General features: G+C 48.1%; 1 protein-coding gene across 2 annotated transcripts in view; it reads left to right on the top strand.

Moving 5' to 3' along the window:
• The window catches only part of LRRC56 (leucine rich repeat containing 56), a 94,300-nt gene that overhangs the window by 42,632 nt on the left and 34,247 nt on the right, over nt 1-17,421 (top strand). For both annotated transcript variants that reach the window (XM_073554418.1, XM_073554417.1), the window contains exon 2: nt 17,161-17,205. The gene's annotated coding sequence lies outside the window, so the exon portion shown is untranslated. The remainder of the gene's footprint in view (nt 1-17,160; nt 17,206-17,421) is intronic.

Below are 17,421 nucleotides of genomic sequence, written 5' to 3'. Positions count from 1 at the left end.
GGTCCATTGTGTAATCTGTTTTTTCCTCGCACCCATAGACTTGCATTGGCAAGTCTCGGACGAGAAACGCTGACAATCGCAGCATGCGGATTATGTGAGCTGACCCATAGATTAACATTGAGACGAGTGCTATGTGATTTTTTTTCTCGCATAGCACTTATCCGTATTTCTCGCTAGTGTGACTCCGGCCTAATAGTGAGATACATGGGAATGTACACTGCTCCATTCTATTGGGGCTACAAGTCACTTGTTCTGCTGATCATTGCAGGTCGCACTGTTGGGACCCCCACGGTCACGAAATTCTCACCTGTCCTATTAACAAAGCCTCTTGAATTGTAAGGGAGATCATAAGAGCTCTCTGCAATACATCTTAAGTATTAGAGACCTTATCTTCAGTGCAAAATTAAGAAGGTGAATTCTAGGGTGCTTTTACATAAGACGACTATAACCTCTGATTGGCTACATTTACCGAACATTGGTCAACCGCGTTTCCGATGCACACCGAATGAAAATAGATCTTTCAGTGCTCAAAGGCTATCCTTATATTCAGCAGCATGTGAATGAGGTGTATCTAGAGGGGCTGACAGGGCATCTGCCTGGGTGCGGCTCGCAGGGGAGCACGGCTGGGCCACCTGATGCGACGGTCCGAGGTGTCTCCCTGGCTGCTACATTTTGCCATCCCCCGGATTCAGTCACCCATTCTCTGAGCTGGCTGTCAAACTGACAGCCTGCTCAGAGAAGGTGCAGTGCTCCAGATCCCAGTGACGCGAGTACAAATGAGAACACAAGTACAATTGAAGCCCTCACTGACAGGTCAGGGTAACTTCAGCATTGTGCTCAAGTCATGTGATCACTCGGCTGACGTCACTTGCCAGTGGTAAGTGCTCCAGTGGAACTGAAGACACTGAAGATTTATTGTAATGTGGGGTGGGGAAATGAAAAAAGATTTGAGGACACAGTTTGAGGGGGGAAGCAATAAGATTTGAGGACACAGTTTGGGTAACAAGGAGTGGATGGGTGTGGACACAGTATGGGGAGGGAGAAGGGAAAGCCGGAGAAATTTGAGGATACAGTATGAGGAGCAAGGAAGGAGATGGGGCATGTATGATGAAACAGTTTGAGGGGATTGTGGGTGCAGACAGTATGGTGAATGGAGGGATGGGTATGGACACAGTGTGAGGATCGAGGGAGAATATATGCGAACCCACAATGGGGAGGGAGGGAAGGGATGGGTGCAGACACAGTATGGTGAGTGTGGGGGATGGGTGTGGACACAGCATGAAGAGCTAGGGGAAGATTGTATGTGGACACAGTATAGAAAGCAAGGGTGATGGGATGGGTACAGACACAGTGTGGGGAGTTGGGGGATATGGTATGAAGCAGTATGGAGAGCGAGGGAGTAAATATATTAGGAGACAGTATGATTAGCAGGGGAATGTGAGGGGAGACAGTATGAAAAGGGAGGGAGAATTGTGTGAGGACACTATTGAGGGGAATAGTGTAAAGAGACAGTATGGGAGAGAAAAGTCCGAGTGGGCATCAAATAGAGATTCATTAGTGTCGGGGGGGGGTACCTTGGGGGGACGTGTAAGGGCACAGTCAGGAGAGGACAGTATACCAAGGTGGGGGAATGTGATGAGGGGGCACAGTATAGAGACTGGGCCCAAAAGGGAGGCACAGTATGAGAGGACTGATTGAAGAGGGGGCCCAGTGTGGAAAGGAGGGGGCAGTGTGGAGAGCAAGTACCATAAGAGGAACAGTGTGTGAGGTCATATTTTGTGCGAGGAATATATTGAGAGGCAATTAATTATTCAGAGGCTCAGTGTAGGGCAGATATTTTTATTCAGGAGCATTATAATGACTGCTATTTTTAAGGGTATCCTGTAGGGACTTGATTCAGAATACTGGAGAAGATGGGAGTCTGCAAAGACAAGCTGTGGCTGTGAAAACTTATCATAGCATCTGGACAAGATGAAGAAAATAAGGAGAATGACTCTAATCAGAGTCAATGTCATCTATAATGTACCTAGATGTAAATTTTTGGGGTGATACTGACTAATTCTCATCAGTACTGTGGTTCCTGTGTGGTTCGCAGCCTGATGATGACTGATAGTAAAAGCACCCAATATCTCTTTATCATTGTTAAGGATGTACTGGAAGTTTTAGGTTCATGCAATACAAATGTATATGGGTTTGACCTGACATTACAAATCATGTACCATGTGTAGAAATCGAAGGAACGTGGGATGCAGTGACGGACGGGAGGCAGAGCAAGGGTAAACGGGTTTATTTACAGGGGAATACTCTACACAGAAAGGTAGAGGGTTAAACAAGAAATTCACAGTTTAAAGGCAAAGGGTATGGTGAAGTGGAAAAAACAACGTTACAGACAACGGCAGTTCGTTAGCACATGCATCAGGAAGTCCTTAAACTGCAGCTCCTGCTGCGAACTCAATAGCGCTGGTAACGATGGGCAGAGTGTCTTTTCCAGAATGATGCTGTAGTTGATGGTCCATCTTCTGGCGGCAGTTTATGGTCTCCGGTACAATCCACTGCCCCTAGTTCATATACTGCAGTGGTTAACAAAGGCACGGGCCACAGTCCTGTATGAGCCCAACGTGGCTCCTAAATTGTCTTCACTGGAGAAGTCAGGTGACAAATGCCGGGGCAACTTTCTGCTGACAACGTCAGGGCGCAAGTGTCAAGGCAACTATCTGCTGACAACGTCAGGGCACAAGTGTCAGTCTCGTATGCGGTCTCTCTTGGGCAGCTTGTGTGCGGTACTTGCAGTCACGTAGTGTACAGAACCCGGTTCTCTGGCAGTCACTGGACACACACTGCATGTCCCGCTCTCTGCGTGAAACTGGAGCTCCCAGGACAGATCACTTCTCTCTGTGGCTGCTGCAACACCCAGCTCGGCTCTGCTCTGTGTGCACAGCTCTGCACGGCTCTGCTTTTTCTGACTCTGTTCTGCTGTCTCTGGCTCTGCTCCACATGGCTCTGCTGTCTCTGGCTCTGCTCCGCACGGCTCTGCTCTCTCTGGCTCTGCTCCACACGACTCTACTCCGCTCTCTCTGGATTACTGCTGGGCACACTGCTTCCCTCAGCACAGCAGACCCTGCCCTTCTGGTCGACTGCAGCACTGCCTGTCGCAGTGCCGGTACTCTGTGTCAGGCTGGGGAGTGGAGCACACCACTCACCTGACTCCACGCTGCTCTGCCCTCGTGCCAATCTGACTTGCTTTGCCTGCATTTTCTTTCTCCTCTTCCGCCCCCCTCCAACAGCAGGAAGCCTTTCTTCTCTAGAGCTTCCTCCAGGCAACAGGGGGAGGTCTGCCTCCCTCAGGCTTCCCCACAGGAGCAGTGGATGCAACCTCTCTAGTTCCGGACCCAGCACGCAGGTACCCACTGCCTCGTCGACCCCCCTACACATGTACTGATGGTGATTCTTGTGATGTATTCCTGTACTGATGAGGCCCTTGATCTATAAGGATGATGCATATGTGGTGCCCCTGAGGGTTCAGTCGCCACAGAGGTACTGCACCTCCTTCTGAGGTGTGGTACCCCACTATCCAGGTAAGGTGGAGACACCTGACCATGCTCCAACACCTGCACCGCACACCACAAAGTAGTGTAGCAAAGCACCTTCGGCGGCTCCCTGCTTGGAGTGTAGCATAGCACCCCTTGGTGGCTCCCTGCTTGGAACACGAAACTTGCGGGGAGGTGGGTGGAGTTTAGTTCACATAAAAGAGCTGGAAGAGTTCAGTCAGTCAGTCAGTCTTTCATTCAGTCAGTGAGTGAGGATGTGGAAGGACAGAGTGTGAGAAAGAGAAGATCCCGGGAGAGGGATGGAAGAAGGAAGTGCTGCAGCAGGCCACAGTGATCTGGGTCTGCTGGCACAAGAAAAAGACAGGGAAAGGAAGCTTGATTCTCCATTGGGAAGAAGGATCAGCATGGAACGTAAGGAGAATAAGAGAACTAGGACCAGGGTTAGAGGAGAACCCTTTTCAAGTTCTAAGCGCAAGGCCGGGGTCTGGTCCCTAAGGTTGTACGGATACTAATGGTCCTGCAGCAGACACCGGAGGAATAGAAGTAGTGACTAGAGTTGAGCGAAACGGGTCGAAAAAATTCAAAAGTCGCCGACTTTTGGCAAAGTCGGGTTTCATGAAACGAAACCCGACCCTAGGATGAGGTCGGCCACGAGGTCGGCGACTTACGCGCCAAAGTCGCGTTTCAAAAGTTTGTTTTGCGCTCTTTTTCAGCCAATCAGGATCCACGGACACTGTGGGCAACGTGATGACCTAGGCACGGGTCACCACCATCTTTCAGAAGGGCATGCAAGTGATTGGCTTGCTTTGGTGGGCGTCACAGGGGGTATAAAAGGGCGTGCACGCCGACCGCCATCTTACTTCTGCCGATCTTAGTATAGGGAGAGGTTGCTGCTGATTCTGTAGGGAGAGCGTTAGGCAGGGAAGAAGACAAAAAAACTGCTTCTGCTGCTAGCGATTTGGCCTGCACAACACACAAGTCACTGTGTGTGCAGTGCAAGGGGAGGCTATATTGTGGTGTATCAGTGGTGTTGGTTGTTGGGCTGCCTTTTAAGGCTTCCTGACATGCTGGCATTGCTGTTTACCCACTGCTCCGCAAACTGCTTTTTTAAAAGCAATCCAATCTCCCTTATCCTCTAGTCACTTTTGTCACAGCTGTGCCATCGAGCCTGTCACATAGCGCTCAGATATCAGTGGGCCTCACACAATCCACAAGTGTCCAGTGTCCAAAAGTGTGTGCAAAGATTCAAAATCTCCATTATCCTCTCGTCACTTTGGTCACAGGCAGCTGTGCCATCGAGCGTGTCACATAGCGCTCAGATATCAGTGGGCCTCACACAATCCACAAGTGTCCAGTGTCCAAAAGTGTGCGCAGAGATTCAAAATCTCCATTATCCTCTCGTCACTTTGGTCACAGGCAGCTGTGCCATCGAGCGTGTCACATAGCGCTCAGATATCAGTGGGCCTCACACAATCCACAAGTGTCCAGTGTCCAAAAGTGTGCGCAGAGATTCAAAATCTCCATTATCCTCTCGTCACTTTGGTCACAGGCAGCTGTGCCATCGAGCGTGTCACATAGCGCTCAGATATCAGTGGGCCTCACACAATCCACAAGTGTCCAGTGTCCAAAAGTGTGCGCAGAGATTCAAAATCTCCATTATCCTCTCGTCACTTTGGTCACAGGCAGCTGTGCCATCGAGCCTGTCACATAGCGCTCAGATATCAGTGGGCCTCACACAATCCACAAGTGTCCAGTGTCCAAAAGTGTGCGCAGAGATTCAAAATCTCCATTATCCTCTCGTCACTTTGGTCACAGGCAGCTGTGCCATCGAGCGTGTCACATAGCGCTCAGATATCAGTGGGCCTCACACAATCCACAAGTGTCCAGTGTCCAAAAGTGTGCGCAGAGATTCAAAATCTCCATTATCCTCTCGTCACTTTGGTCACAGGCAGCTGTGCCATCGAGCCTGTCACATAGCGCTCAGATATCAGTGGGCCTCACACAATCCAAAAGTGTCCACTGTCCACAAGTGTGTGCAGAAATTCTAAATCTCCCCTGTCCTATAGACACCTTGTACCTTGTTTTACATTACTATATAGTTTGTTGGATTTTGTCTACATTTCTACCAAAAATGAGGAAGGCTGGTGGAAGAGGCCGTGGAATTGGGCGGGGGTTGACAGCTGGTAATGATGGTGTTGGTGGTGGATCTGATGGTAGTGGCAAGAGCAAAATAGGACCGAATGCAGGAGGTGCTGACCCTGCGTCATCGTCTGGTTACATAAGGCCTCGAACGCTTAGTTTTCTAGGAGTTGGCAAACCGCTTTTAAAGGCAGAGCATCAGGAAAAAGTTTTGTCTTACATTGCTGACTCAGCCTCCAGCTCTATCGCCTCCTCTTCTGAAGTTGTAAAAAGTAAAAGCACTGAGTCGTCATTGGAGGCTCATGTTCATGAACCACACCTTTCCTTGTGTCCTTCACCCCAACCAAGATTGAAGGATGACGCAGGCCATACTACTGATTACTCCATGGAGCTGTTTTCACATACCATGCCTGGATTATCAAGTGAAATGGTGAATTACCCAGGCCAAGATGAATCTGACATGGAGTGCACTGATGCACAGCCGCTGATGGATGATTCTGCTGGTACATTCACTCAGAGCACTACATTGTCCTCGCAGTGTACAGAGCCAGATTTTGACCCTGATGAGACTCAGGTGCCCCTTCCCGCACACTATACCACCATACACGGTGACACAGAGAAAGGTGCACATGACATAGAAGAGGAGGTGATGGATGACCCAGTTGTTGACCCAGATTGGCATCCATTGGGGGAAGAGGGTGCTGCTTCCAATAGCTCAGATGAGGAGCATCCACAGCAGACATCGACATCGCAACAGCTGTTATCTGGCAGGCCCGGAGCACTACAAAGACAGGTTCCAAACATCAAAAGAGTTGCTGGACAGCTTGTCCAGAGGGTCAAAAGATCACAGCGTGCTAGGCCGCAAAATGTCTGCCAAAGTAGGAAGAGTGCAGTGTGGCACTTTTTTGAACAAAATCCTCATGATCAGGCCAAGGTTATCTGTAAGAAGTGCGCAAAGACCTTTAGCCGAGGGAAAAATCTGAAAAATTTGAATACCAGTTGCATGCTTAGACATTTAACCAGCATGCACTTGCAAGCGTGGACACAACACCAAACCTCAAGTGCCACATGTGCAACTGATCACAACGAAGGTAGTCAGCAACGCTACATTGTTTCCCCCACTGTAAGCCCACCGGTTAGCACAGCAGCAAATGTTGAGGTGTCGTTGCAAGACCACAGCAGTCAGGGAATCCCACTGTTATATCAACGAAAGACTGATTCTAGGCCATCAGAAAGAACACCAACTCCATCACCATCATCAACCCTCTCTCAGTCCGCCCTGTCCACCGCTACTTCCACCATATGCAGCTCTCAAGTCCAGCTCACCCTCCCAGACACTATGAGTAGGTCAAGAAAGTACTCAGTCTCTCATCCGCGTACACTGGGTTTGAACGCCCACATTGCCAAACTAATCTCGTTTGAGATGATGCCCTTTCGGTTGGTGGAAAGCACAGCTTTCCGCGAACTCATGGCCTATGCAGTACCACGCTATGACCTACCCAGTCGCCACTTCTTCTCTCGCAAAGCCATCCCAGCCCTCCACCATCATGTGAAAGACCGCATTGTCCATGCACTCAAGCAGTCAGTGAGCGGAAAGGTGCACCTCACAACTGATGCATGGTCCAGTCGGCATGGCCAGGGCCGTTACGTGTCCATCACTGCGCACTGGGTTAATGTGGTGGATGCAGGGTCCACAGGGGACAGCGGTGGTGGGACAGTGCTGCCTAGCCCACGGTATAGGAAACAGTTGGCTGTAGGCGTTCGACCCTCCTCCTCCTCCTCCAGAAGCGAAAGCTCGTCCACAGAGCGCAGTCGTACGAGCACTCCATCTGCAGCTGCCACTGTTGCACACGATGTGTCCCCCTATCGAGCAGCTAGTGGAAAGCGTCAGCAGTCTGTGTTGCAGATGATGTGTTTGGGCGACAGACACACCGCCGAGGTGCTGGCCGAGTACTTGAAGCGACAAACTGAGTCATGGCTGGGCAGTGTACATCTTGAGGCAGGCAAGGTAGTTAGTGATAACGGCCGTAATTTTGTGGCAGCCATAGCCCTTTCAAAACTCAGCCACATACCTTGCTTGGCTCACACCTTGAACCTGGTGGTGCAGTGCTTCCTCAAAAATTATCCGGAGTTAACAGCCCTGCTCCAGAAGGTGCGAAGACTGTGCGCGCACATCCGCCGGTCGCCTGTACACTCCGTTCGTATGCAGAAGCTGCAGCGATTGCTCCACCTTCCCAACCACCGCCTCATTATCGACATTGCAACAAGGTGGAACTCCACCCTGCACATGGTGGAGCAGCTGTGCGAGCAGAGGCAGGCCATAATGCATTTGTGGGAGGATACACGGCCAGGCACTTTGAGAGCAGACATGGAGTTGACAGGCGTGCAGTGGTCGAAGCTGAAAGACCTTTGTAAAGTCCTTCAGTGTTTTGAGGAATGCACACGGCTGGTAAGCGCAGACGACGCCATCCTAAGCATGAGCATCCCACTTATGCGTCTGCTCATGCAAACTTTGACGCACCTTAAGGAGCAGGCGTCTGCAGCCAATGTTGATGAGGAGGAAGAGGAGGAGGGAATCCTTGATGACATTCAGCCATTGTCTGCTCAGGGACCTCTCCTGGACGAGGTGGAGGAAGAAGAGGAGGAGGATGATGGGGATGATTACTTAGGGGAGGAGGATGCATCTCGTGGGGCAAGTGAAAATGTTGGCGTGGCAAGGTCTGGTACAGGGTTTGTGCGTGACTGGAGGGATGTGGATTTGCCAGAAAGTGCTCCTCCACCCAGCACTCGCAGTGCATCATTGACACCGGGAACATTGGCCCACATGTCAGATTATGCCTTGCGGATCCTAAAAAGGGACCCCCGCATTGCCAAAATGATGAACGATGACGACTACGGGTTGGTCAGCATCCTGGATCCACGCTATAAAGGCAAATTACAAAACATCATGCCACAGGAGAAACTTGACCTAATATTGGCTAATAAACAAGCAACTCTGGTAAATCAGTTGCTTGAGGCATTCCCAGCACACAGCAGCGGTGATGGTTCTCACACGAGCCGTACGGGCCGGGGGCAGCTTGGCAGAGGTGTTCGTGGTGCACACAGCAGAAGTGGCGTTGGAGACAGGGGTTTCATGACAATGTTGTGGACTGATTTTTCAAATACCGCTCACACAACTGGTAATACTGCATCGATGGAAAGTGACAGGAGACAGCAGTTGTCAACTATGGTTACAAACTACTTTTCCTCCCATATCGATGTTCTCCCACACAGGTCATTCCCCTTTGACTATTGGGCCGCTAAACTGGACACCTGGCCTGAATTGCCCAATATGCCTTACAGGAGCTCGCTTGCCCAGCTGCAAGTGTGCTGTCGGAAAGAGTCTTCAGTGCAGCTGGATCAATCCTGACAGAAAAAAGGACCCGTCTGTCAACCCAAAATGTGGATGATCTAACCTTCATTAAAATGAACCACGCATGGGTTTTCAAGGATTTTGTCCCACCTTCCCCTGATGACACATAGGGTGACAGAAAAATGGCTTGCTTTGGTCCACCTTTTCCTGGTACTTCACCTATTTCGCCTTTTGCATCAGCTGAATGTCCAACATCAACATATGCCACTTTCTAAAACTCCCTAACTGTGCTGCCTCCCCCCCCATGGCCGGGGTCACCACCTACCGCACGACACCGTGCGAGTGCCGTTGCCCTGGACAGGTGGGTAGGCCGACTCTTGGGCGCGGGCACTGGCACAGGGTCCCTCATAGTGCAATCAAGTGTCTCTGACGGTGGTGGTGCACACCCGCCGTCAGACACACCGCTGTACTATGAGGGGCCCAGTGCCAGTACCGACGCCCACGAGTGGGCCCCCCTTGCTTGGGCAGGGCCCCAGCATTTGCAATCTTTACCTCTCCCTGCTCCTCCGCTGTGTAATCTGGGCCGTCAAATCCATACTGTGCCTGACACCGTCTGAGCCTGCCTCCTGAGACATATATTTTGAATGTGTACGCTATCTATACATGTTATCCGGGGATACGGTACCCTTTCTAACCTTTGTGCAATCACGTGCAATCCATACTGGGCCTAACACCGTCTGAGCCTGCCTCATGCTGTATAGACATATATTTTGAATGTGTACGCTATCCATACATGTTATCCAGGGATACGGTACCCTTTCTAACCTTTGTGCAATCACGTGCAATCCATACTGGGCCTAACACCGTCTGAGCCTGCCTCATGCTGTATAGACATATATTTTGAATGTGTACGCTATCCATACATGTTATCCGGGGATACGGTACCCTTTCTAACCTTTGTGCAATCACGTGCAATCCATACTGGGCCTAACACCGTCTGAGCCTGCCTCATGCTGTATAGACATATATTTTGAATGTGTACGCTATCCATACATGTTATCCGGGGGATACGGTACCCTTTCTAACCTTTGTGCAATCACGTGCAATCCATACTGGGCCTAACACCGTCTGAGCCTGCCTCATGCTGTATAGACATATATTTTGAATGTGTACGCTATCCATACATGTTATCCAGGGATACGGTACCCTTTCTAACCTTTGTGCAATCACGTGCAATCCATACTGGGCCTAACACCGTCTGAGCCTGCCTCATGCTGTATAGACATATATTTTGAATGTGTACGCTATCCATACATGTTATCCGGGGATACGGTACCCTTTCTAACCTTTGTGCAATCACGTGCAATCCATACTGGGCCTAACACCGTCTGAGCCTGCCTCATGCTGTATAGACATATATTTTGAATGTGTACGCTGTCCATACAAGTTATCCAGGGATACGGTACCCTTTCTAACCTTTGTGCAATCACGTGCAATCCATACTGGGCCTAACACCGTCTGAGCCTGCCTCATGCTGTATAGACATATATTTTGAATGTGTACGCTATCCATACATGTTATCCAGGGATACGGTACCCTTTCTAACCTTTGTGCAATCACGTGCAATCCATACTGGGCCTAACACCGTCTGAGCCTGCCTCATGCTGTATAGACATATATTTTGAATGTGTACGCTATCCATACATGTTATCCGGGGTTACGGTACCCTTTCTAACCTTTGTGAAATCACGTGCAATCCATACTGGGCCTAACATCGTCTGAGCCTGCCTCATGCTGTATAGACATATATTTTGAATGTGTACGCTATCCATACATGTTATCCGGGGATACGGTACCCTTTCTAACCTTTGTGCAATCACGTGCAATCCATACTGGGCCTAACACCGTCTGAGCCTGCCTCATGCTGTATAGACATATATTTTGAATGTGTACGCTATCCATACATGTTATCCGGGGATACGGTACCCTTTCTAACCTTTGTGCAGTCACGTGCAATCCATACTGGGCCTAACACCGTCTGAGCCTGCCTCATGCTGTATAGACATATATTTTGAATGTGTACGCTATCCATACATGTTATCCGGGGATACGGTACCCTTTCTAACCTTTGTGCAATCACGTGCAATCCATACTGGGCCTAACACCGTCTGAGCCTGCCTCATGCTGTATAGACATATATTTTGAATGTGTACGCTATCCATACATGTTATCCAGGGATACGGTACCCTTTCTAACCTTTGTGCAATCACGTGCAATCCATACTGGGCCTAACACCGTCTGAGCCTGCCTCATGCTGTATAGACATATATTTTGAATGTGTACGCTATCCATACATGTTATCCGGGGATACGGTACCCTTTCTAACCTTTGTGCAATCACGTGCAATCCATACTGGGCCTAACACCGTCTGAGCCTGCCTCATGCTGTATAGACATATATTTTGAATGTGTACGCTATCCATACATGTTATCCAGGGATACGGTACCCTTTCTAACCTTTGTGCAATTACGTGCAATCCATACTGGGCCTAACACCGTCTGAGCCTGCCTCATGCTGTATAGACATATATTTTGAATGTGTACGCTATCCATACATGTTATCCGGGGATACGGTACCCTTTCTAACCTTTGTGCAATCACGTGCAATCCATACTGGGCCTAACACCGTCTGAGCCTGCCTCATGCTGTATAGACATATATTTTGAATGTGTACGCTATCCATACATGTTATCCGGGGATACGGTACCCTTTCTAACCTTTGTGCAATCACGTGCAATCCATACTGGGCCTAACACCGTCTGAGCCTGCCTCATGCTGTATAGACATATATTTTGAATGTGTACGCTATCCATACATGTTATCCGGGGATACGGTACCCTTTCTAACCTTTGTGCAATCACGTGCAATCCATACTGGGCCTAACACCGTCTGAGCCTGCCTCATGCTGTATAGACATATATTTTGAATGTGTACGCTATCCATACATGTTATCCAGGGATACGGTACCCTTTCTAACCTTTGTGCAATCACGTGCAATCCATACTGTGCCTGACACCGTCTGAGCCTGCCTCCTGAGACATATATTTTGAATGTGTACGCTATCCATACATGTTATCCAGGGATACGGTACCCTTTCTAACCTTTGTGCAATCACGTGCAATCCATACTGGGCCTGACACCGTCTGAGCCTGCCTCCTAAGACATATATTTTTAATGTGTACGCTATCCATACATGTTATCCAGGGATACGGTACCCTTTCTAACCTTTGTGCAATCACGTGCAATCCATACTGGGCGTGAGAACGGCTGGCGAGCTGTTAAGCAAGCTACAGCACCTGTCCAGACAAGTACAGGGATTCCCTAGCGAGGAGACTTATTTGATTGTTTTCAATGTTGGGACAGCAATTTTTGGGGAGCACTATACTCTGGAGAATGATAGATGGGGCCCACTATACACTGGAACATTCCAAAGGTGGACATCAGACACTGGAGCAGCATTTACAGGGCCCATTATACACTAGAGCATTAGAAATGGGGCCCATTATGTTTGGAGCATTATTTGGGCCCATAAGACAGTGGAGCTTCATCCATGGGGACCAACATATACTGTAGCATTATGTGGAGCTCATCATATACTGTTTCAAACATTATATGGGACCAATGATTCTGTATGGAGAAATAGATGGGCCTCGTCATGAGATGTAAAAAGTGAGGTATTTTTCATTGTACTATACCGCTATTTATCTGCCGTATCGGAGCATGATGAGTTGTGGTATGTGTTAAAGGGGTGCTCTTTCGCCCAGGGCACATGAAAACCTGCAGCCAGCCCTCCCCCCCCACAACTTTAGCCAAATAACCCCCATTTTTCAGTGCGTAACTTGTATTATGAAGTTAATTAAGGTTGACAAGCTTAAGTAAGAAGAATCGATGCTTTTGGCATTCAAATGGGCACTGTAGGTGTGTTTCCTGTCCTCCTCTCACTGCCGACTTTTATTCCCCATTGACTTACATTGGGTTTCGTGTTTCGGGACGACCCCGACTTTTCCCTATAATCGGACGATCTTGCTCGACCCGACTTTTGGAAAAGTCGGGTTTCACGAAACGAAACGCGACCCTAAAAAAACAAAAGTCGCTCAACTCTAGTAGTGACCACTTTATTCCCACACAAGACTTGGGGGCACAACAGCAACATACCGTATTAGTGAGCCGGGACTTAGTAGCAAGGAGTCCCCGAAGCAGGCTACAGCTGTCTGCCGTACAAGTAGAGTTCATAGGAACATCTGACAGGAGGAACTCCAGTGTAACTCAGTACTGAGAGTACTTCATTCAAAGGCGCTATAAGAGGAGACGTTCAGAAAAGGCACATATGTTGGCGGAGTGTTGGAAAGGAGTACTTCATCTTGCCTGGAAGTTGGCTGAGCTCCTGACCTGGAGGACACGGCACGGATGCGGGCACCTGTACCTGCAACAGACTGTGAGTAAAGCTTTGGAACTACATGCACTACACCATCTAAGTGTCACTTCACCTACACTGCACTGGGACTACAGCCCTGCCTGTGGAGGGCTATAACATCACTGCTGCACCACACCATCTGTCCCAGAGGATCTGTCTGCAGCGTCGGCTTACATCTCTATTGCCGAACACCACAGGTGGCGTCACGAATCGCTTATCATAAGCACACCGAACATTCCCCTTTTACAATGGGCGCCCAGGGCCACGGGCCGGGTCCCAGCTGCCGTGACATCTCCCATTGAAGCTCATCGGGCCCGGTACCGAGTACCCCACAGCCCTGGGTGTGAGGGCGACCCACATACATATTCATTTTTAGTTGTGATAGTACAGAAGTGCTTACTGAATGCAAGGAGTGAGATTGCAATGCTTTCCCATAATATGTGGACATATAGTCACAAGCTGTTTTGTCTAGCAGCTCATAGGATGAAGCAATTGTTTGAATTTATAGATGAGGTCACAAATTGAAAGTGAATATATTAGTTAAATACTTTGGCACCAGTTTCCAATTCCAAGTGTTGACTAAAGACTGCAATCCTGCAACCCTGCCTTACTGCAGCATCAATAAATGAGGTCATAGCTGACACAACCATTTAACTGTTTAAATGGGTTGCAAGACAAAGGTGCAGGAACTTTGCTGCAAACTGGATAACGGGAAGCACAAAACTAGACGCTCATTTATTAACGTGATTTATTGTCTTCTGCGTGGTTAAGCACTTTAGTATACCATAATGCAGTAATTTCTGATGATGAAACTGGCTACAAAAAGGGTCAGAGATGCAGATGACTCTCTGACAGTGTTGATGTATCTCACTGATGATGACTCAAAATGTTTAACAAGCAATACAAATCATCCACAGCCATTTTATTTAAAGGGGCTGATCGGTCTTAAGCTACAATTCTGCAGTCACGCTATGTGACTGCAGACTTGTGAATCCTCACATCCTGCGCATGCTGGGAGTGGTCATTTGTGTGACTGCAAGAATGCGATATGCATACTTCTGGCCACATTCCGACAAGACTGTGCCCGGCCTCGCTCAATACAATTGGATTGAGGGAGGCACGTACGTCTAGTCGGCATGTGATCGCATGTATGCAAATCACTTACTTGCGGTTATGCGCTTGGCTTTGACTCCGGAGAACCCTCCCAGTGCGCGAGATGTAGGGATTCACAAATCTGCAGTCACATAGAGCGAATGCAGATTTGTAGCCGAAGGGCGGAAATCCCTTTAATACAACTAAATCATCTCTACTACGTTGAAGCATAGACTCCCCATGACCTGACATTAAGTTATTAGCAGCAGATCTTTTAAATTCTGCAAAGTAGGGTTCAAATAGATCAAATTTGTTTGTTCCAGCATAAAGATTGAGATCTGGGGTCTTTGAGGCCAAATTAATACATTTAAGGGTCATTCCAGTCCAAATAAGTTATTGTAACCTATCCACTGAATAGGGGATGGTTGTTAGATTGGTGTGGGGTATATCTTGTGCCCCCAGTCAGCAAACCAAGTGCCTATGACCCCTTTTCTTCCCTGGTAGCAAGAGCACAGAGAGGGGAAATTGGTGTGCCAGGCTGCACATGTGCCCTGCCGCTTCATTCAAGTCTGTGACAAAAACCAAGATTGCTGAGCCCAGAGCATGAATTAGGGCCCCGTCACACATAGCGACTCACCATCGATCCCAACAACGATATGAACTTGTCAGGATCGCTGGTGAGTCGCTACATGATCGCTGGTGAGCTGTCAAACAGACAGCTTCACCAGCGATCAGCACCAGCGAGGACGAGCGCGCGGCGTCGCTGTGTACCTTAGTTACCAGCGCGCTGATGCAGGGAGCTGGTAACCAAGGTAAACAGCGGGTTTCTAAGAGCCGCGCGGCACTTAGAAACCCGCTGTTTACCTTGGTTACCAGCTCCTGCTCGCTGGTCATTGCTCTCCCGCCTGCCACACACAGCGATGCGTGCCTGCTAGCGGGAGACCAACGACCCCAAAAAAGTCCAGAGCTTTCAAGAACGATCAGCGATACCTGGCAGGGGGCCCGGTCGCTGATACCTGTCACACACAGCGACCTTGCTGGTGAGTTCACTGTTGCATCACAAAACTTGTGACTCAGCAGCAATATCGCTGTGTGTGACGGGGGCTTCAGTTATCTTCTATTATCTTCAGTAATAGACTTGAATGGAGCAGCTTGGACCATGTTGCACTTTTCATCTCGCACTTCCAAATGTAGAATCCACACAATCTCCTGTGACTAGTGTTAGGCTCACCAGTAAGGGGATCCTCTAAGCCTTAGGTACGAGGGGGCACAAGAATCCTGTGCGTTGATGCAGCGAGCAGGAAAGTACATGGACAGTTTGGACAGATGAAGTGCAACCCATCAGAGATGAATGCAAGTAGAAAACACAGCAAAGCACAGGTAATGGAGCCAAACATGGAGTCCCAGCGTCCCAATCCCAAGGTATGTGCTAAAAAGAGAAAAGAAAACACTACCATAACATGCACACTACACCAATTAATAAGCAACGTAGTGATAACAAGGCTTTATTGGTACACACAATAGAAAAGTGCATGATAAAACACAATTAAAAACAAGGACCCAGAACCGGGTACCTGTCAATGTGCAGACATGTCGCATAATATAATACAATACAAAAAATCATGCTGGAGACCCAATGAGCAAATATGCAATGCAAAGAACAATGCTTGCTTAGGCTAAGGCTAATGCAAAAAATCCATCAGAGTAACATAATATATAATGGTACTAGCTGCTGAACTGCCAGGCTGCTTCAGGAGTAGGAACCAAAAGATTGCAAGTCATATATATAATAATATAGACCGCTATAAAAAAGGTTCACAATAATAGTGTAGATATGATCAATCCCACAAATGAGCATATAGAGATGAATGCATTCCAAGCCATTGCATGTGGGCTAAGTGTAGCCACAGAGCAGCGGTCACAATAGACCTGGGAGCAGTAGCCACAATAAATGATTCATGGTGAGAGCATAAAAGGCAAAAGGATTACCAGACCAAAATCATACATGCACAAGGAACGGCAGGACCCGAACGGTGGCCCCACGCGTATCGCCGTATCCATTTTGAGCTTTTCCAATGAAATTTTTTTAAAAAAAGGTAACGATATTTTAAAATGTGTCATCTACGGCTTGTCTGAGTTTTTCATCTATGCCTCATCTTATTATAAACTTTCTATAAAGTAATGGTATTAACAAAACTTGAGCAAGCTACTTAAAAAAATGCCATTTACTAAAAAAAAATAAAAAGGAAACATGATCACCTGAGTTGTCAAGATGTGAAGATTTGTGCTCAGTTGTTTCTTAGTTATACCAATGTGTGAGAAAAAGACAAAGTGACAACCCAAAATTCCAGCTTCGACCGGAATTGCAACCAGGCAACCCAAAACAAGCCTTTCAATATGTAGATATATCTTCCAGGATTTTAGGATGCCTTCTAGATGACAGCCTTTGCTTAGCTGCAGCAGCCCTTTATTAGTTCTTGATGTTGTTTGTGCTTTTCTTTGTAAATACTATTATATATAAGTTATATTTTAAAATTGTAATTTCTTTTTTTTCAGCGGTCAGAATTTTTTAAAGAAATGTGACCTATCCTTCCTTGATAGGTGAGTGATTTATCTCTCTCTGTATGACAAATATTAATTAACTAGATGGAGGCCCGCTGCTGTCGCATTGGGAGGGCGGTAATGTCACGCTGGGGGCAGGCTTTGCAGTGTTGAGAATCTCCAGCCCCCATGTGCTCACCCACCTATCCCCTCTCTCTTTCCCCATGTGCTGACTTCTCCCATCTGTTCTCTTTTCTTTGACCTGTCTACCCCATG

This window comes from Dendrobates tinctorius, unplaced genomic scaffold, assembly GCF_039654945.1.
Source record: "Dendrobates tinctorius isolate UK_male_01 unplaced genomic scaffold, ASM3965494v1 ptg000211l, whole genome shotgun sequence".
NCBI classification, from domain to species: domain Eukaryota; kingdom Metazoa; phylum Chordata; class Amphibia; order Anura; family Dendrobatidae; genus Dendrobates; species Dendrobates tinctorius.
Note: the sequence above shows the minus strand (reverse complement) of the source record. Positions and strands in the feature narration are given on the sequence as shown.